This window comes from Mycteria americana, chromosome 1, assembly GCF_035582795.1.
Source record: "Mycteria americana isolate JAX WOST 10 ecotype Jacksonville Zoo and Gardens chromosome 1, USCA_MyAme_1.0, whole genome shotgun sequence".
In the NCBI taxonomy this organism is placed as follows: domain Eukaryota; kingdom Metazoa; phylum Chordata; class Aves; order Ciconiiformes; family Ciconiidae; genus Mycteria; species Mycteria americana.
Genome location: NC_134365.1, coordinates 200,010,236 through 200,031,664, shown reverse-complemented (window position 1 = coordinate 200,031,664; position 21,429 = coordinate 200,010,236). Strand labels below are relative to the sequence as shown.

The following is a 21,429-nucleotide window of genomic DNA, read 5'->3' as shown; positions in this document are numbered from 1 at the left end:
CAGAAAGAAGCAGAAACTAGCATTTCAGCAGCTTAATTTTTTTCTAGATGGAGGGCATCCTGTGTCCGTCAGCTCAGTCAGCTTGCTTCTCTTGAAGCTCTCCATTCTTCACATCCTACAGGTCTTATTACTTCTTCACTGTAGCAATCACTTTATATTTATAGCAAGTAAAGAGTTGGAGAGCTTGTGTGTGGCAAGTGTGAAATACCTCATCACTTGAACATTCAGGTACAAATGCCTTCAAGAGGAGTGTCCGAGAATGCACTGGGGTATAGTCTTCCAGCCCTCATGAAATGTAGCTATTGGAACATTTGCCTCTGTCATCAAACACTGCTCATAGTCTTGTAGACTGTCTTGAAATTTCAAGCATCCTTTGATTCAGGGTGGGTAATTCTACACAAGCGCATAGATAAGATTAGGAGCAACACCTAGTTATAGCTCAAGCTAATAATGCTGTAAAGACAGACCTTCATGTCTAGTTGCTGAATTTCTGTGCTGGATTTGCACTGCTAATACAGGAAAAGCTTCCACGTTGGCGGACTAATAAGCGGTTGGATTTTTAATCTTAAGGATTTTTATTAGCCTGAAATAGCTGCATCTGAAATACTACTGTAAGATCATTGGGATTCTGACCTTATTTTTCTAAAATAGTTGCTATTCTACTGGAGAAGGTACATGCTTTGCAATAATGTTATTCTGGTTGCCATACTAAAAATTCTGAGGGCCTCTAAGCTTGCATGGATCTGCGGCATGCTGTCATGTAGGAGATTATATTCTTCTAGGTCACTCAGCTGGCTGAACTGTTGTCTGACTAGTTGGCTTGATGTTGGAGCAGGTTTAGCAGCCTTCAGGAATTTCTGTATCTTGGAGAGTGGTGGCATGGTTCTGTTCAATGGGATTTATAACTATTTGCAAAAACTGCTGGGAAGTGGTAATTAAAATTCCATTATTGGGGAAAAGTCCAGAATTTTTGTTCTTAGATGCTTCAAGTTGACTAAATACTTTACATCACTTAGTAAATTGGTGCAGTTACTATTTCTGAGTTATTAATTGATGCCTAGTAAAGTGAATGAAGGACTAAGTCAAACATTGTAGCAGATTTGAACCCTTGTCTTACAAAGATGGCTTTCTGAAATGTACAGAAATAGTAGTCTTATGCAGTATATAGTCCAATTTGCATGTTTCTATTACCAGTTCTATCTATTAATCTGAGACTATTGAGGAAGCAGTGAAATAACCACCTTTAGTGGGCAGGTAGTATTTTTGCTGCCTGTGATAACAGCAGCTGAAACCCTAAATGCATCTCCTTCTCTCCATCCTGCATTTTAAGAGGAAGCTGTTAATGTTCCTTGTGTGCTACTTCCTCATTTGGATTTTCTGTTCCACTTCCTCCTGCTGCGAACTCTCTCCTATCCATTTCTTCTGAAGTCTTCTTTTACTTCCCTTTCAAACTCTCTCTTTTATATCCTAGTATTCCCTGTAAGAAAGAAATGTATTGCAATGAACTTCTGCTTTGTGTCACTTCTGGTAAAACCCACAGATGCCTTTTTTTGGAGAGTGAAATGCTTGGAGATGTAAAAAAACCAAAACCCAACAAACCACAACAAAACCCCTCCCCACTGCCACATTCATCCCCAAATAAATTTAAAATGGAGGGAAGTAGATGCAAGACATGAAATGTAAACCCTTCTTCCCTCAACTGAGTGATCTGCCTACTATCAGATTCCTTTAAACCACAGAATGTTATTTTTGGCAGGAACATCAGAAAGTATTCTTTCTTTTAAACAGTTGTTGTTTGGAAAACAAGCATATGTCTGGCATCATAATGAATTTCTAAAAGAGGAAAAAGTGATTTTATTTTCAAAACATGTAGTAAAACTGTATTTTCAGCAGAATCAAATGTTAAATGTTTTTGGAAGCTTAAATTTAATGGTGTGTCCTTACAGTTGGTTGTCAGGGGGTTGAAACAACAAGCACAGTTAGCCCTTAAGCTGCTAAATGCTAATGATAGTTTGGCAAGAGTTTTCCTCAGCCAAGTTACTGGGCTCCAGAGAAGCACACAGGCAGCCTGTAATAATTTTTTGAAGTTTTTCAAAGCTAAATTTAAATGTTGAGGTTCAGATATTAATAAATAAGGCTTCATTTTATGCTTATGGTAACTGTGATGTTAACCATAAGACCCATGGCAATAAATGTATAGTTTGAGTTATCCCCACTCTTGTTCATATTTGTAGAATTATAGCTGTTAATGACTTGAATATGAAGCATTAGAAAATATGTTGAAGTAAGTTATGTGAACCTAAGGGTTCACAGTCTAAGGGATGACAGTCTAAACAGTGAACAGCTTTGATTTGTTGGTCAAAGATAACTTTCTTTACGCCTCATTACAGAACAATAAATACAGCGTAGAACAATCCCAGATAGCCAAAGAGTTTGTCTAGGTTCATTCAGTTACAGGGATGGGATAAGAATGGAGAAAAATCATGTGCTTTAGCACTGAGTAGGAAACATTAGAGAGATTTAACTGTGAGGGTAGAAAGTATGGGTGTTGAATCTAGAGGAGTAAACCCAGTAAATTTAAATGAGGGTTATTGAAAGTTATTGTATTCTCTTTAAGATGTTCAACCCGATATTTTAGAACTAAAATATATGGAGGAAACCTTGAAACAAAAGCTTGTCTGAAATACAGGGCTTGAAGGACAAGTGTTCTTTTGTCAGAAGTGTATTTTGAAGTCTTCTAAGTCCACTTTGAACAAAATACTAAAATAACTGTAACTGTAGGAAAGATAAGACTGTAGAAATAATTAAATTCCACTGTGGATTAGTTAATTTGCATGATACTACTAGTGTTCTGTAAAATATGCCTTCCATGCTTTTTTGCTCATTTCTGCAGGTGTATAATGAAGTGTTGATCCTCTTTTCTGGTTCAAAGCATGCAGGACTTGCTGATTTAAATCAAATTCTTATTGGGTGTTAAAAGAAGAATAAACCTGGCCAAAGTGGGAAGCTTGAGTATTACATTTTTCTGTAGGCTTGAAACAACTTTTGGTGACTCTGAATAGAAAAGAACGTGACCTACGGAACAGCTGGCCCATAAGGATGCAGTAGCTGCAGGTACCCTGTCCTCCCCTTCCCCCCCAAACAAAAGAATGTTGGTTGTTAACTGTTTTGTGTAAGATTGGGATTTACAGCAGTTTTATCCAGGAACAGATACTGATACTCTAAAGGCTTAGGAGAAGGTGAAGTTCTCTTCCTTATTAATGAGTAGTCTCTGCCAGATAGATTCTTGGTAGCCAAGAAGAGGCTTTATAAATCACTCAACTAATCTAGTAATAGTTTTCACCTACTCTTTATTTATTTTTAATACCTTTTGTTCCTAATGCACAGATACATTGCTTTAGAGCTGGTTGTGCTTGGGGGTGAAAATTATTTACTGTTGATAGCATAATATCACTTCCAGCCATTAAATCAATGTTCCCCTGTTATGCAGAAAGAGATAGCAAAGAATGTAAGTTGCAAAGGGGCATGAAATCTGAAAACATGCCTCTTGTGTGTTCTCATGTGCTTTTGTTTGAATTCTGGCTAGTCCTTTTTATTTTGCTTCTTATTTCTTCAGAAATGTGTCTGGTACAAGATTTAATGTTAAACTTTTTTCTTATAAGTCTGCTTACATTCTAGTTTTTTATTAAATAGTAGTAGAGAAATATTTACCAGCTGTATTGTAACTACAGGAACTTGGAAAGTTTAATCTTAGTTTAGGCCTAGTTAGTTGTATCTTAGTTTACTGGGCCTGGCTTAAAAAAAGGTGCCATAGTTCCTCTAGAGGGAAAGGAGGGTTGTGCTAGGGAGGAGAGGTCTTGTATTTGAGGGAATAGGTATTGTGTGTGTTCCCATTGCCGGTGCAGTATTGATCTGTGTAATAGTCTGGGTTTAAATTTCCCAAGACCTCTCTTTCGGGCAAGTTCATTTTTTTGAAGAGCAAGAAGCTGGTAGGGGAAGGAGAGAGTTCTGCTGATACCTGAAATCCCATTGATGTTTTGTCCAAAATTTTATGTGATGTTGTGGTACTTTTTGTTATTACTCAAATGATGTTGTCCATTACTAGTTGTTAATTAATTGAATGAAAGCAGAAAAAGAGTAACTGACCTGAAGTGATCAGATTCAGGAAGTCTGATGGAGAAGGGTTTTTGAGATTAAAATTCCACTTAATTGTGCAATCCAAACTAATGTATTTTTTGCACAAAACCAGTGATCTATTTGCCTGAAAAATGCAGCAAAACAGTACAGTGGAGGATTGGTGCTGGTGCATGGTTGGACTTTTTTATTCTACTTATGGGGTTTTTTTGCTTTATGTTTAGGGGAGGACATCACTATTTTTGTAGTAGTAAGATTATATCTAGAAAGCTGTCTTGATCTAAGTTGTAAAATCTTAAACCTCAGTCTTTCAGTGGGCCACGTGAGGGCAAAGATCATTGTGTGGATACTGGTTATTGTTAGTGTGACTCTTTATTGGGAAAACGCCCTCTCCCCGTGACTGCCTACTCAGTCCCCATGATTGATTATTTGTTTACTTTTTAAGCACTTGAACATGGGCTTGTCCTAATAATAGCTTAAGTTGTCCACTTTAAATGTTCTGCACCAAAACTACTACTTTAAAACAGAATCTTGCAACTTTAGTTATTTACATGTTAACCTGATAATAGGCTACTCCTAAATAAAAGCCTTTCTCAAGGGAAGGGCATCTCTGTACTATTGTCATGCTTGAAAATGAGGTAGGTGGAAGGTTTTGTTCCCCTTGGTTTTCTTCTGTGTATGCCAGCACCATGGTTAAATCTCACTTTCTGGAAGTCTTGACTTAAAAAAAAAAAAAAAAAAAAAAAAACCAAACAAAAAAACCATCAAGGATATAGTTAGTTGACTGGTGAAATTTAAGCCTATTTAAATGCCAATTTTACATTTCCATTGGTGTGAATATCCCGAACATGTAAGGGTAACAAAGTTAAATCTTACTGAGTATCTGCAATTCTGAGATCTGAGCTTGGATCTTCCATGTGTATCAAAAGAGAGAAAATCATTAGTGAAACGTGGTTTGAAATTTTTCAGTTTTTCTAAAGTAGACCTGCATGGCAGGAGTAAAATTGGTGAGACAGGAAATGTGTTGGCAGTAGTTTATGGAAATGCCAGTTTATACTGTTAGTTAATGGAAAATACCATTATTTCTGCAGCCAGTAAGTTGAAAACATAGGATCTTAAAAGTGTTGTAGGCAATAACCTCTTAAAAAAAAAAAAGGGATTCCTATGGTAATGTGCCACAAGAGTTGCTAAAATAAGAAAACCAGTATGCATCCATACTGTGCTAAAAAAACCGGTATTATGTGGGATCAGGTGACACTTTAAGTGGTTCCTCATAAAGGAGGCTTTAAAAAAACCAAAACCAACCAAAAAACAAACCACCCCAAACCCCCAACAACCTCCTCCCCCTGCTCCTGCAAAAAAAAACCTAAAGAAGGTTGCATGCCTTCTTGGATGGTCTGTTTTAGTTCATTGTACTTGATGCAGAATTTGCCAGCAGTTTTTTAACCTGTAATAACATGAGTGGTCAGCTCGGATGATTGTGGTGCTTACACCACTTCACCACATTTGGTCACAGAGGTCACCTATGAAAAGCTCCATGAGCATTTGAAACCAAGGTCACTTGTGGTGAAAGAGTAAAGAGTTGATAAGGCATTGAGTTCTCAATCTGGTGTAGCTTTACTTGCTAGCTTCCACACATCTACAGTGCATGTGCTTGTGTAAGCTTAACGCATTGAATATTAGCAGTTTTCAGACTTTTGATTAAACCTCCCTTTTTGGTAGTAGTTTGTTCCTCTACTGCTCTTTTGCCAGCACCAAGCAGCTGTTAAATGAAGAGGGAAGGAGGAAGCACTGAGTCACAGTGGTGCGGCTCTGGCCCTGTCATCTGCGAAGTAGAGCTGGAGCCCTAAAGCATTGTGCGGTTTCTGCTTTCCTAATTGGAGGTGGGAGGAGGTGGATTTGAAGCTGTGCCAGATTCCCTGCTGTCCCTTCTCTCTTTCTTCCCTTCTCTCTTTCTTCCCAGAGCAGAGCAGAGTGGTTGGTAATGACCGAAATGCCTGGTTGCTTCCACTCCTGAGCGTAAGCCACACATCGCTTTGGAGCTGTCAGCTGCTGCCTGGGCAGGCAGGGTGTTGCCTTGGGACATTGCATACTTCCTTTCCTGTGACGTGTTCTGTGCCTCCACTCCTGTCTACATCGTGTTAAAGAGAATAGCTTTTGGTCTTCGAATGGAGAAAAAAAAAAAAAAAAAAAAAAACAACACCACAAACCTACTGTGGATTTCTTGGTGGCCTGTGCCTTTCAGCAACCAATTGCCACTGTTTCAAAACATTGAAGTTTTTTTTTTTTCCCCCAAAGTCAAGATGTTTTGCATCTGACATGATGTAAATATGTATTTAATTCTTGAAAATAATCTACATTATTGGTAGCTTTCAAAATGTTCAGTAGAGGAAGGCAAAGGGCGTAAGACTTGAAAATGTAGTTGAAATGGATATTTTATGGTTGTTGGAAGACAGGCAAGAAACTGAGAGAGAATAGGATGGCATACATGCAATCACATTATTATGAACTGTTAAAGAGAGATCTGGGATGTATATATATACATACAGCATTGTATGTGTTAAATTTAGGTTTTCTTAGACTTGGTTATCAGATCAAGATTTTTTTCATTGTTTCAAAATTTGTTCATGGAAATTACTGTTGTAAGATGTTGCATTTGTGGCAGCTGACTGCTTCCTTGCCCCCCAACAGAAATACTAAACATGGCTGTGAGAATGATACTGAAGTAATCTGAAGAATAGGACTTACTGAATTTGAGGCTATTTAGTGGGAACAGGCAAATCTGATCTCTTGAATTAGTATCAACTGCTTGGTGTTGAGTCTGATGGTAAAGTAGTAGATAACCTGTATGGGTTATGTGATTAGGTTAATGAAGTTCATACTGTTCCTTACCCTTATTAAACAGTGTGAAGTAGAAATAGTTTTAAAATTCCCTTTTATGAAACCAGGTCTTAATTAAAACCATAAAAATCTCATGGTAACAGCAGGCATGATGGCTTTAAGCCACTTCAACCTTCTTTTCGAAAGAAAAAGTTGACTTTATTTCACATACTTCTGGATTTCTGTGATTTGTTTGATCTTCCTAAACTGCTAAGCTCATCTACATTCAATTAGATTTGAGGTCACAGATCCATGCAAAACTGCTTTAGTTTGACTGGCTTATAAGTAAAAATGTTAATAACAAAAAAGACCTAAAAGAAACAAACAAAACTGCCTGTCTCATCTGGCCCTTTAAAAACAGGAGGCGGGGTAGAAAAACCCTTGAGAAATTGGGATAAACCTGAACCATGTAGTTATTACTAGAGTATGCTAATCTCTTTCAAGAATAGCTCTCCAGCTGGGGTGTAAAATGGAATAATTAAATATAAGTTTCACCTGTTAAAAATGCTTTCATTTCTCTCTTTCCCTTCTCACCCACCTTATTTCTTTACATAGTGATGTCCTTAATTGAACCCCATAGGTCAACCATAAGTAGTCACTAACTGTTCAATTCCATTGAGTTTTAATTTTATAAATGGTGGCTCTTTAATGATTAATCTGTATGATACCTACATCTGTCTAAAAACAATTTAAATGCTTTTTAAGACTTTCAAATTGGGGGAAAAACCTTTTCACAAATATCTTATGGTCTGCGTTCTACTGAACCTTTCTAAAGGTTTTGGGTATGTAGAGATATGTATCTATGGATATGAAAGGCTTTATAAATACTGAGAACTAAACTGCAGTAGTATATATATCTACATGCATACCTAAGTATGTACATATGAGAGAACTGTTTATAAGAATAGAATAGACTATTTCAGTTGAAAGGGACCTACAATGATCATCTGGTCCAACTGCCTGACCAGTTCAGGGCTGACCAAAAGTTAAAGCATGTTATTAAAGGCATTGTCCAAATGCCTCTTAAACACTGACAGGCTTGGGGCATTGACCACCTCTCTAGGAAGCCTGTTCCAGTGTTTGACCACCCTCTCAGTAAAGAAATATCCAGCCTGAACCTCCCCTGGTGCAGCTTTGAACCATTCCCATGCATCCTGTCACTGGATACCAGGGATTGGAGATCAGCACCTCCCTCTCCACTTCCCCTCCTCAGGAAGCTGTAGAGAGCAATGAGGTCGCCCCTCAGCCTCCTTTTCTCCAAGGTAGACAAGCCCAGAATCCTCAGCTGCTCCTCACAGGACATGCCTTCCAGCCCTTTCACGAGCTTTGTTGTCCTCTTCTGGACACATTCAAGGACCTTCACTTAAATTGTGAAGGTCCTTCACAATTCTTAAATTGTGGGGCCCAGAACTGCACACAGCGCTCAAGGTGAGGCCGCACCAACGCTGAATACAGCGGGATAATCACCTCTTTTGGCTGGCTGGTTGTGCGGTGTTTGATGCACCCCAGGATGCGGTTTGCCCTCTTGGCTGCTGGGGCACACTGCTGACTCCTATTGAGCCTGCTGCCGACCGGCACCGCCGCATCCCTTTCTGCAGGGCTGCTCTCCAGCCACTCCTCTCCCACTTTATTCTTGTGCCCGGCATTACTCAATCCTAGTGCAGAATCCGGCATTTCGACTTGTTAAATTTCATCCCATTAATCATTCCCCAGTCCTCCAATCTATCTAGATCCCTCTGCAAGGCCTCCTGTCCCTCAAGAGAGTCAACAGCACCTCCCAGTTTGGTATCATCAGTAAGCTTGCTAACGGTGCATTCAACTCCTGCATCCAAATTGTTGATAAATATATTGAACAGGACTGGCCCTAGAATTGAACCCTGAGGAACACCGCTGGTGACCGGTCACCAGCCAGATGTAGCCCCATTCACTACAACCCTTTGATCTCTGCCTTTTAGCCAGTTCTTCACCCAGGGCACTGTGAACCCGTTCATCCCACAGTTGGACAACTTGTCCAGAAGGATGCTATGAGGGACAGTATCAAAAACCTTACTAAAATCCAGAAAAACTACATCCACCACCTTCCCATCATCCACTAGGTGGGTGACCTTATGATAGAAGGATATCAAATTGGTTAAACAGGACTTTTCTTTTGTGAACCCATGCTGACTGTGCCTGATGACTGCATTATTCTTTAAACGCCTTTCCATAGTACAGAGTATAATCTTCTCCATAATTTTTCTAGGAACTGAGGTTAGGTCCAGGAACAGGTCTGTAGTTCCCTGGGTCTTCCCTCATGCCCTTTTTGTAAATTGGAATAACACTGGGTAGCTCCCAGTCATCAGGGACCTCCCCAGGCTCCCAAGACCTTTGTTTGATGATAGAGAAGGGTCCCGCCATAACATCCACTAGCTCCTTCAGAACTCTGGGACGAATCCCATCAGGCCCCATGGACTTGTGAACATTCAGCTGATACAGCTGGTCCCTTACAATTTCAGTGTCCACAAATGGAAAGTCGCTGTTCCCACACTCATGGTCCTCTGATTCAGGGGACCGGGCAGCCCAAGGTCTATCAGTATTATTAAAGACCGAGGCAGAAAAAAAAGCACTGAATGCTTCTGCTTTTTCTTCATCCCTATTAGATGACCATCTTCAACAAGTATCACTCTAATGTTTTCTTTAGACCTCCTCTTGCTATTAACATACTTAAAGCCTTTTAAGGGATCATAGAGCAGTTTACAAAGGAAGCAAGCTTCTTATCTCAGATGGGTTTTTGAACAAAGGATATGGCCTCTGAGGAGGACATAATTACAGGGAAGGTGAGATTTTTCCATGAGCTCAGGTCTATACTACAAAGCATTGTTCTGTCTGCTAGGGTGAAGGCCTCCTATTCTCCAAACATTGAATCTGAATGCTCTTTTTTTCCATTTCTCTTTCACTTCAAAGTTATAGGGGAACTGGCCATAGAGTTATGCGAATGGTTACTTTTAGCTAGATCCAGATGTAAAAACATGTCTTGCCTCTGGATGGGTGTGCTAGGGAGAGCAGCTGCCTTCTTGATCCAGCCTGTGACCATCTGCATAATTCTGATTCCATGGAATTGAAGCTGGCTGTCAGCTGTGGCAGTGCTGAGTAAGATACCATTAAGTATGACTCTGCTGCTGCCTCCTTCCCTGTTGCACTTCTTTATAGATGTGATATTTTTTTTCCTTTTTAAAAATTACATTAGTTCTGTTTAATTTGCCTTTTTTTGTTAGGCATTCTGAAGCCTACTAAATTTCATTTATCAATCTTAAGTGTCTCATTTTAGTGGTATATATTTGTACATGTGATATTTTTGACTAGCACTTTTCAGTGGGGTTCTGTGTCCTGTGCTGATTCATGCTTCCCTTATTCTGCCACTTCTCTCTAATGTTATGCAACAGTAGGGTACAAACTGCATGACCCTCTACTACCTACAGAGAAGTTTGAGCTAAAGAAAATCTTAAGTTTCGTTCAGGACAGGGTGAAGTCCACTATTTCCTTTGAATGTTGACTGTTAACTATCTGACAGTGTTTTTGTATTGCTCATGTTACCATATCCACTTTTTTTTAGTGAAGCATTTAACTTGAAAGCCTGTACCTCTGTCTTTCCCATCATCTAGCCTTGGACTAATCCCTTTAACGAGCCCACAGGTTTTCTTTCTGTCTGGGGTACTTCCTTACACAAAGCATCTGTCTAGATGTTCATGCTTTGTAGCAGTATCTGCTAACCACAAGAAATGAGATTGAATGCTCCAGAAAGAATTTAAGGGACTTCTTTATTTTAAGAAGCATATTCTTTAATCTTATTAACTGACAAACTATGCTATATAATGACCCCCCTGTCTGGGTGGGCAACAATTGAAATTACAGAGGTTCTGCTGAGGAAGGTCCATTTGTAGTATTGTTACTTAAGTGGATCTCCACTTTGATGTAAAGCCAACAGCATTCCTTTATGTAAAGCATTAGGGAGGCATCTCTGGGCACTGGGAGTGGAGCTAGGAAGGAGCTCTTTACATCTTTACAGAAAGGCATACACCAAACTTCTGGAGAAGATTGTGGGGCTATATTGGGAGAAGGAGCAGGCTGATAGTACAGAAGACTTGTACTGTGAGATTAGGACTGTCACCTGTGGAGGTTTATGGATGGTAAATGCTGCCAGGAAACCTGTTCAGGTGTTTGAAAACATTTTAATATTGATGTCCCAGCTGAAATGTGTTCCTTCTCAGAGATTTTGGACTTATTTCTTTGTCAGTGATGGGAGAATCTTTTTAGATTGAACATGAGAGAGTGAAAGAGCTACTTCCTGCCTGTTGTGGTTGGTACTAGCCATTTGTGGTATAGCCTTATCTTTACATTTGCAGTAAAGAATCAGTGCTGACCATTAAGGAAGAGAGTGTTGCCCTAGGCAAGCCTCTTACCATTGAGGTACCAAAGAGGTGAGATATGTGGGGGCTGGTCAATGCTAGCATGCTTCTTATCAGCAAAGAATGTCTGACAAACCAGTGCTGTTACTGGCTGGCTCATAGGCTTGACGCACTGTCTTTTGTAGATTGCAAGATCTCTGAAGATCAAGTGTTCAACCTCATATAAATTCCACAAGATGTGTAGGATTTTGCCAGCCAGTTTAGATAATCTCCTCTGTCCAATACTGAAGGACTGCTATGCTCAGTCAAGCAATGAATATTTGTACCATAATTCAGTGAGTGAAAATGAGTAAAAGAGATACAAGGTACTCCACAACAGGTTGGATATTTTTACTTTGTTATCTGTCTGTGCTTTAAAGAAAAACCCCAAGAGCTTGAACTTTTTTTGAAAGAATTAGTGGTAGAGGACACACTGGGTGCTGTGACCAAGTCTGACCATCAAAGCGGTTCTCAGAAAGATACGGAGTAGGAAATTGTCCCTTGAGGGCTTGGCAGAGGGCAGATGGCTCCCCACACTCCAAGGACAGTGTATGTCCTAAGTAAGTCTGCATTTCTGGATGTCTGTGGAGGCTCAGAATTTGGGTTAGGCAACAGCAATTGCATCTTAAATTTAAGACCGCTTGAAAAGCATGAGCTGCTGTGTCTTCCATTATGCTGCTCCTGTTATGTGCCCAAGTTTAAGATTGGAATAGTGATCAAGCTTAATTTAAAGATAAGTTTTCTAGTTGTCTTGATCAGTTTCATGAAGGCTGCTTAGGATGGGCCACCGAGCAGCCCCTTGGTTCTAAGTAATTAATTGCATGGCTCTTTACAGAAAAGCCCTCCATCCCATTGTAGAAGTACTTAAGACCAAGTGGGACCTAACCACCAATTGATGCTTCTGTAGTGGTTCTGCTCTTTGAAGACTCCAGAAATTAACTGGGTTTTCCAAATGTCTGCTGTAGAGTTACAGTAGTTTCCAAGATTTGAGTTTCATGCTTCTAAGATTGAATACACACAGGAAGTTAACAAGGCAAATCAGTATTGAAGATTTAAACCACTTCCTTTTTTGTGTGTGTGCATTGATGAAACAGTTACTTTGTAATTCGGACTACAGTAGTAAGTCTTGGATCTCCATATATGAAACCATGTTTTAAAACCCCTCCCCCCACCCCAGAAAGCAGACTTTAAAATAAAATCCTTTTTTCACCATTTTGATGACCTACCATTTGGATACTTTTAATCCTCAATCTGTATAAAAGTTATGTCTTGCATTAAATCCTTTATGGTTTGTTTTTCTGTGGATTTTCGAAGTAATCCTCTGTGTGCTGTATAGCTGCTTCTTCAAATTGCTTGCATACAGTCTCCTCATTTCTAGGAGTCCTGTTTAGAAAGTTTTAAAACATTGATTTTAAACAAAATTCAGCTGGATATACATTTCTAACCAGAAGTCAGTTATACATTCTGCATCTCTAAAATCTTACCCTCTTGAAACTGTTCAGTACTTTCTGTAATTTAGTCAGTGAATATGAGTCAAATGGGGCTCTTGGCAGAGGATTCAGTGATGTACTTGGTAATGAGTAAGAACCTTTTTATAATGGCTCTCATTGGGATTTCTTTCTTCTTGAAGATTTTATGGGAAAGAAAGAATCCATTCAAAAGGGAAGGTGTATATTCACAGTTATGTCAGCAGATAGATATTGATGGAGTGTTAACGGTGTACTGAAATATATTTTCCTTTCTGTATCTCATGTTGCATGCATCTGCAATATTTTTTTCATCATAACTATGTGTCTTAAATGTAGAATATGTAGTGAAAGAGTGCAGTGTTTCCTCTCTGCTTTTCCTGGGTCTCTTTTTAAAATATTTTACTTTAAAAAAAAAAAAAAAAAATCTGATTAAAAAAGATACAAACCTGCTTGACATTGGCCATGTCTTTATTTAACCACGTAAGGATTTACACTAACTCCTGGAATATATATCAGGATGGTTGATCTCATTTCACTGTGAAAACTGCAAGAGTCTCATCCTCACCGTTCATGCGGTAATTCTCTGCTTCCTTCCCATCCCTGTATAGGTCACACATATTGCTGACCTGAGTGGAGAGTTCTTTCGTTGCAGGATGGATTCAGTGATCCCGTTATGTAGTGCAGTACTACAGATGTTGTGTTGATGTAACTGATGGAAGTGGTGAGCTGCTGTGTGTGGACAGAACGAGCAGCTAATGTGGGGAACCGAGAACCTCCTGAGGTGCTTTTGCTGCTGGGGCTAATGTAATGTGTAAATATATACTCAGCCACCCTGATAGTACTAGAGGGTTTGAGTTCTATATAAAGTTCCAGTCACCTTGTACTCGGCTAGTGCTCTATGACATCTGCTCTGTAGTGTTTTTCAATCTAGTGCTAATTGCTCTAAAGCAGGTTTACTGTTTCTTGAACCACTTGAATAAATCACTGTTGGTTCAAATCACTTTGGTTAATAGGATCCTGTCTGACATAATTTTCATCAGGATTGTGAAGCTGCATTTGGAAGGCACCTTCTTCCCTGCATAGTACACCTATCCTGGTGATAAGATAGACCTCTGAATGTGAATGAACTATGTGTACCTGGGCCTTTTATAATGTGTAACTTCAGAACAGTTCCTTCTGTAAGCATGTAAACACTTAAGTGAGGACCAAGGCCTTGGCCAACTGGTAGATCTTGGTAACAAGCTACCTAGAGGGCAATATTATATTTGGAATAGGTGGCCACTGCACCAATGCTTACTGGAATAGAGGTGGGGGCACCATGATGTTAAAGCTCTAATATTTTGAGGGAGGATAAAGGAAATTTAGAGTGGCGACAGTGAACAAGAGGTGTTGTCTAGGACACTGATGTCTTGCCTCTGACAAATCTATGTGTGGTGATTTTAACAGTGTCTTGCTCTTCTAGATGCTTTAGCTTTGTTATAAATCCCATTTTATAAATGTGTCCTTGACATAAAGAAATTTTTTTAATCTCTCTTGTAAATTTTTGTTGTCTAAAATGTCTAATCACGTTCCATCAAGGAATGTATAGCAGCAGCCTTTAAAAATATGGCTGTAATATTAGTCTCTTATGATCAAATGATCTGGTTTAGAGATCATCTTTGTACAGTTCTTGCAGAAAGGGCAGCTATGTCTTAACCACAAAAAATGTATAAAAATTTAGTGTATGACTAAATGTTCATCTATAAGTCAGAATATTCTCTTGATGCTAGGATCTGTAATATTTTCCATGGAAATGTCTCAATACTGTTGCAAGAGATTCTCATTGCTTTTTTTAGTGTGTTTGTTTTGTTTTAGTGGGTTTGTGTTTAGTAATATTTAATTTACTGTGAAGTATCTCAGAGGAACTCAAACCTGGTGGTTTATTATGCTTTACTATAGGCCATTATCTCACGTTTTTCCATCCTCACAGTCTTTAAGTGGTTAAATGTTACCTTCGCTGCCGGTATTTCCAGTTAAAAAAGGGCATTGATTATAAAATAACACAAGCTATTTTCTTACCTTGAAAAAAATTAAGCTGTAAAATGAAATAATGTTTAGCTCAAAACAGTTAAAAGTATGTCTAGATTCTACTCATGCATGTTTTTAGTAAGTTTTTTTAACTGATCACTGAACCTGACTTTTTAATACATATCTTTAATTACTCTATTATTGAAAAGCTAAGTTGAAATTTGTCTTTGTTTGCAGAGAAAGCCACCTGACTGTGCTAGCAAGTTACAGAATAGCTGTCTTCTCAAACGTGTAAACAGAAAGGATATTCTCTACTCCCTTTTTTAAATGGTAAGTTGTTCAAGGGAGCTCTTACTGAACATACCTTGTCACTTACTTTGCATTTGTATGAATCTGTTACAAATAGCTTTGAAAACTGTGTAAGTCCTTAAACTGAAGACCACTGATGAAGTTTGGAAACTGTCCAGAAGGTTTTGAGTTATCATTGGGAAGGAGGCTTATATTTTTGTGATGTTGAAGATACGCTGTATTAGGCCCTGAAACAAATGTCAAAAGCACTGCTAGCCCAGGAGACTAGTATCATTTAAACACTAATCTTATTGTGTAGAAAACAGAAATAAATTTACTTTATTCATGGTTGTTCATGAGAGATTGGATTTATAAATTTGCATCTGTTAATTACTTTTCCCCTGTATAATCTGTATTTTGCTGATGTGTCGTCTTAGAGATTTAAACTAAATCTGCTGAGGTTAAATGTTTGACTGTTTGCCTCAAAGTGCAATGGATAATAAAAGATTTATATTTATTGATATTAAACTAGCTTTGTGGGGAAAAAATCTCCCTTCCCCCCCCCCCCATCTGTCTCAGCTGCGACATGCACAGCACAGACTTTTAGATGAGGAATGTCTGTTGTGTTGGTGGAAGAGTATGAAAACAGCTGTGTAGCACTACCCTCACTGTGTGGCATAAGATGTGGGCCATGCTGGGTGGTGGTACTGAAGGACTACTGCCGAAGTGCAGGCATTTTTGTTAGAATAAGTAAAGCTGATTATAATAATTTTTTTTAGGGGGCTGCAGCTTGTCTGCTTCTGCAGTGGGAAAGAGAAACCTTTTAAGCAGGGGAAGAAGCTGGAGAGCAGGTTTGTTATTCTGTCTTCTGAGAGGATGAAGAGGTTAAAAGTAATATTAGCTACTCATAGGAGAGACTGCTTTCTTCTTGCATTGCACACCGCAGTGCTGCTTTTGGCAGAAACCGCAGCCAACCGATCCAGAGATCGCTTCAGATCTCTGGAAAAACCAAAGTATGCAGCAGTGCTTTAGGATACTGTTGACTTTGCCTGTGTCCTAGAGCTGACTCTGGCTATAACCCTGGCTATGATCCTTTGGCACACTTTGTCCCCTCAGCTGAAATGCACATATGCTTATTTTAATTTTAAGTTCTGATTATATGATTGATGGTATTCAAGATGCTTATCAGCATATATGTTCTGAAAGAGATTGCACCTTAAGTTAGGAAAAACTCAAAGGAGTTCTGGAAAACTATGTATGCATGCATTCAAAATGTTGAGTAAGAAACTTTATTTTGAGGGATGAAGGGATCAGGAAGCAATATGGTGCACACAGAAATGTGAAAGTTATGGCAACACCCTTTGAAGGAGAAAGATGAAAGAAACCCCATTCTCTCCCCCTTCTGCCCCTCCCACAATTCCCATTAAATGGTAAGGTAACTTGATGGTTATATACTGAAATTGTTTGGAAAAAAGATCACTTGCTGTAAATTTCAAAGGCAGAGGATGTGTGTCAGGGAAAGTAAGTAGTCTGCAAAAATTTTGGTAAACCAAAAGGACATATCAAAGACTGAAAATATGCTTCACTACTTCACTAATTATTAGATTAGCATATTGCTTATTATTTAATGAAACAGATTTATTCCTCTTAATATATGTATTTACAGGTGTCCTGTTGTCATGTAGGTGTGCACACACATGAACATGTGTGCAAAGGTCTCTGCAGTAGCCAGTCCATACCTATGGTTAGTCCAGTAGCTGACTTCCAAGACCCCTGATCTCTCCAGTATCTGGCCCCCAGATTTATGGTCATTCTAGTAGCTGGCTTTACAGATCTCTTCTCCTGCTTTTGGGATTAAAAAAAGTCACAGCTGTCATATTTTAACTTCCAGTGTTGTTTTTTTTTTAATATTATAAGTGTAACAATTGTTACACACTCTTATATTTCAGTTGCACTTCGTGCTGCGTGGAAACATCATTGCTTGCTTTTATTCATGGGAGGTTGTAGAGACAGCTGTTGCAGGAATAAGAATCTAGGTTTAGGAATATTTTATCTAGGTTGATTTTATTCATAAAACTTCAAAAATTATTTAGAGATATTTGCTGTTCATACTCAGTGTAGTATTATCAAATATTTTCTGTTTCTTTGTGCAGGTTAAGCACAACTTTCATGTAGAGTTTAATTTAAATGTATCTAGTGTTTAATAGTCTGGAGTTTAATGTAGCTGAAGGGTATTTAAAGACAGAATGCTGAACATTCTTGAAAATAATCAGTCTTTGGTTTTTAAAAAATATTAAACTAATTTTAGTAAACATAATAAATTCTAATTTTTGGTTGAACACTGATCATTCATGTATCACAAATGTTCTAATAGGACATACAATTTGGAAACTCTACCTGGTCAATAAAATTATAAGCTTGTGTTTAAAATAATGATTGATTTCTACAGAAATGTAATATTTTTCTTTTTAGATTTCTGCTTCAAAGAATTTCCCTTACAAGTCATAATTAAAAATTTAAATTACTTAATTCACCTGTGTTGTATGCATAGTAAGGCATTTTAATTTTAAATCAAGTAATTCATTTTGTCACTTGGGTTATAATTGTGCCTTGTCTTTTCTTGCTTCTCTGGATTTCCTAGTGTGTTTTGCTAATATAAATGCCCCCCAAAGTTGTCAAGTCACTCAAAATACAACTATTTCATGTTTATGAAAGCTGCCGATTCCTTAACATGCCATCCTGTGTAGGTAGCATGCACTGCCTTTTCTAAACTTCCGTTGTGATCTACAACACTACACTACAAAAGTGTCTCGTAGTGTCTCCCACAAATAAAGTTAGAGAGCATGTAGTCAGGAAGGAAATACCAAATGCAGGGCTTGAAAAGGGACCCTGATGCTTACCAACCCCAAATGTCAATTCACTAGACCAGCTGAAGAACTCCTTTGTCATCAGATACAAGCAATTCTAAGAAATGCGCGTTTATAGTTGTTTGGCACATAAAAATGTTGCATATTCAGTTACATGTTTTGAAGAAAGATGTTAAAATTATGCTTGTGATTGTTGTGTGGATAAGACTGTTCCAGTATTTAGAAATACTTTTATTGTGAAAGCAACTTGGATATTTTTAGTCAGGGTTAAAGCAAATTTATTCGCAAAGACTTTTGCCTGCATTATCTGACTCTTCAGTCATGTAACTGTATCCTTTGTGGCTGGAAAACTATAGAATGATTTAGTAACTTAAAATTCTTGATTTAAAACAAACTACTTAGAAAAGTTTTTTCTGAATTTTTTTCAGAAGACTACAGTTTGCATTTTGCCTGAAGGAAAGAAGCTTTTCAGAATAGGAGAGAGCGAGTGCGAAAGGTGGGTGGGCAGGAGAGAGAAATAGTCTTCTGGAGAATGGTGGAGGTTTTTGGACTACTTGGCCAGCCAAAAGCTGAGGATCACTAATTACATAGCAGTGGATGGGTGGCGGAAGTAGGACAATGTTTCCCAAATGGTCTCCTGGGGAGAAAAAAGGCCTATGAGAGAGGAGAAGATATCACAGAATCCTTGCATTACAAATGGTAAAGTCCAGATGAGGTGGAACTGGTTTTGGGAGAGACTGACTTTAAACAGGATAGAGAAGTCTGATCACAGATTCTGATCCTCAGAGGTGCATGCATTTTCTGTGAGCTTTTATTGTTTTTGTCTGATTTTGATATTAGAAGAGGCTGAATATTTGGGCTCAACTCTTGCCTGTCTTGGGTTAAACTCTATTCATTGTGCACTTACTTACGTTTTGGACTTGACTGCATGGAGTTGGACTTCTTCATATTTTTAAATTGCAGCCTGGCAAAATGGGTTTGATGTTAATACACAAGGAGAAGTAATTTGGTAAAACTGGCATCTGTGCTGAGAGAGCCTTAGCATGCCCATCATGTTTTCAAGATAGTGATATGAACGCATACAGAAATATTCTTCATTGTCACTGTCTGAGACTATGGGAAATTCAGTGTTACTTCAATACTGCAAATAAATGCAGTCATTGTCCTCTTCTCTGAACTTTTTCTGTGATTGGCATCATGGTAAGTTCCCTTCTGAATTATGCAGCTGATGTGTAGGGATCTGCTTGAAGATGAGGTTTAAATCTTGGTTGCCTGTGCAATGATTAACTAAATCAGTTTCTAAATTTAACTGATGTAGTTAAATTGCTTCTTGAACTGTGTGTAGATTAGTCTCTAATGGCTTGATTTTTTTCCCATACATGCAGCCTGTAGTCTCTGTAGATTACGTTGACTATTTTAAAGTGTAGTTAAGAGCAATGTATGTATTGATAGGTTTGTTACATAATTTGGTGGGGTGTATGGAAGATCCATGTAATCATAGATAACTTTAAATGACAGTCTTTGAGAATCAGAGTCAACGAGTTTGTGCCTAGCGTTACCCTATCAGTTCACAAAAAACTCTGGTCTCCAATGCAGTTGCACAAGTTTTGCTCAGTTTGTGATTCTCAAATAGCCTCAGGCAGGGTGCCAACAACTGCAGTATTGCCTCCTGGAGCCTCACAGAGGTGGCAACAGCAGTCCTCTTTTTGCTCAGCAACCAGCTGGTTACAACCTTAGTAAAGTAGTCTGTTCCTCTGGGATTGTGGGATCTCATGAGCTCAACATGATTTAAATTAATAATTGCATTTCACAGGAGAATGTTTTATTACCAGGATAACAGCAACAACAGTGCTGGGATGGAGGCAAGTTTACAGTAAGCGCACTTCAGAATTCTGCATCTTTCTTTGTTTCTGTTTAAAGAAAAACAAAAACATCCTGGACATCAACATTCTAGGATTTAATTTTTTCCCCATTGTTTTCACTTCAGTATGCTTAGGTTCAAAATCTACTTACTGGTGTTAAGAATTAACATCAACTTCTAGGAAACTTTTTTGTTCAAAACAATTTAATGACAGATCAATACTGAAAGTATTTTAGTCCAGTATGCAAAATATTTTGAAGCAAACTCATGGCAAACCTCAGGACTAACCATTGTGGAACTGGAGCAGGGAAAATAATCAATTTTTTGGATGTAGATGCTGAAATTAATTTTAAACTGCTTTCTTTAAGTTCACAAGAGACTGCAGTGACTATCAGGATCTAGGTGGTTGCCCTTTCCTCTTTAACTTCAGGAATAAAATTAAACCATGTTTCATAAATACTTATTGCAGTCATATACCTTATCTTGTAAATAAAATGTCAACTTGTAAAGCTTACTCATTTTTTACGTGCAGTTTGTATATTTATAGGGTTAAACAGACTGCCGTTAAACCCTGTTCATCTGGTTGCAGCTACATAGCTTCTTTATGTAGCTGCCTCAGCTATGCATTAAAACAGTTTAAAAAATAGGTATTAATGGCTGCTTATACTTTAAAAAAAAAAAAAGGACACTGAGAATCTTTGCAGGCAGCTGCCTGATCAGAAGCCTGCCGGCATTTAGTTAGCTAGGTACATTTTCCTCATGATTTGGGGAGAAGCTGCATTTAGTCCTGAGGGTTTGTGGAAAGAATTGACATGTTATGGGGCCTGTCTGAGGAGTTTTCACATTCAAATAGGAACACAGTATTTGAATAAGATATTTTACCCTAGCAGTGGGAGGGGAGTTTGGGAGTGGATAAGAAAGAGGGAGAAGCAACTAGCGTGTCCCATTCTTTTAGTTACTGGACTCTTTTTTGAGAATAAGAAACAGTCTTTAGAATCTGTCTAGGACTAGTAAACAGTCCTAATTAAAAAAAAAAGTTAAGAACAAGGTTTTGTACCAAATAGGCCTTGTAGGCAAACATTGGAATGTAAACCTGTGTGAGGGGGGAAGGTAGTTTGAAGCATTAATTTATACCTCTCCCTTTAGTTACCAGTGCCTCCAACTCTTGTTGGACCAGCTGGCAACTTCTAAAGTAGCTGTGAGACATGACATTGCCAAAAGCGAGGCGTGCAAAGCAGAGTCCAACCTAGTAAACTCTCTGGTAGAAGAAAGCAGCTGTAGGATGTGTGAAGGACATAACAGCCTTCCTTGCTGTATTGGCAATTGGAGTAGAGAGTATGGAAAAGGCAGTGGTGCTAGAAGTGAAGAAGAGAAAGTACTGTCAGTAGGGCTCCTATAAAGGAGGAAAAGGTTGGACTATGGCTCTAAAATGTGGGCAGGGCATCTTTTTATCACACATCAGTGTAAAACTGAGCGGCTTCTCTTCAGGTGTTCAGATA

The 21,429-nt window shown here is 38.5% G+C and overlaps 1 protein-coding gene across 5 annotated transcripts in view; it reads left to right on the top strand.

The window, feature by feature from the left end:
- Positions 1–21,429, top strand: part of WASF3 (WASP family member 3) — a 79,478-nt gene that overhangs the window by 9,019 nt on the left and 49,030 nt on the right. For 2 of the 5 annotated variants that reach the window (XM_075490855.1, XM_075490850.1), the window contains exons 2-3: positions 15,152–15,244; positions 15,982–16,053. The exons of 1 other annotated variant lie outside the window; for it this stretch is intronic. The gene's annotated coding sequence lies outside the window, so the exon portion shown is untranslated. Of the gene's footprint in view, positions 1–13,544; positions 13,583–15,151; positions 15,245–15,981; positions 16,054–21,429 lie in introns of those variants that run through there. 2 more of the 5 variants (XM_075490852.1, XM_075490853.1) reach the window with 2 other exon arrangements.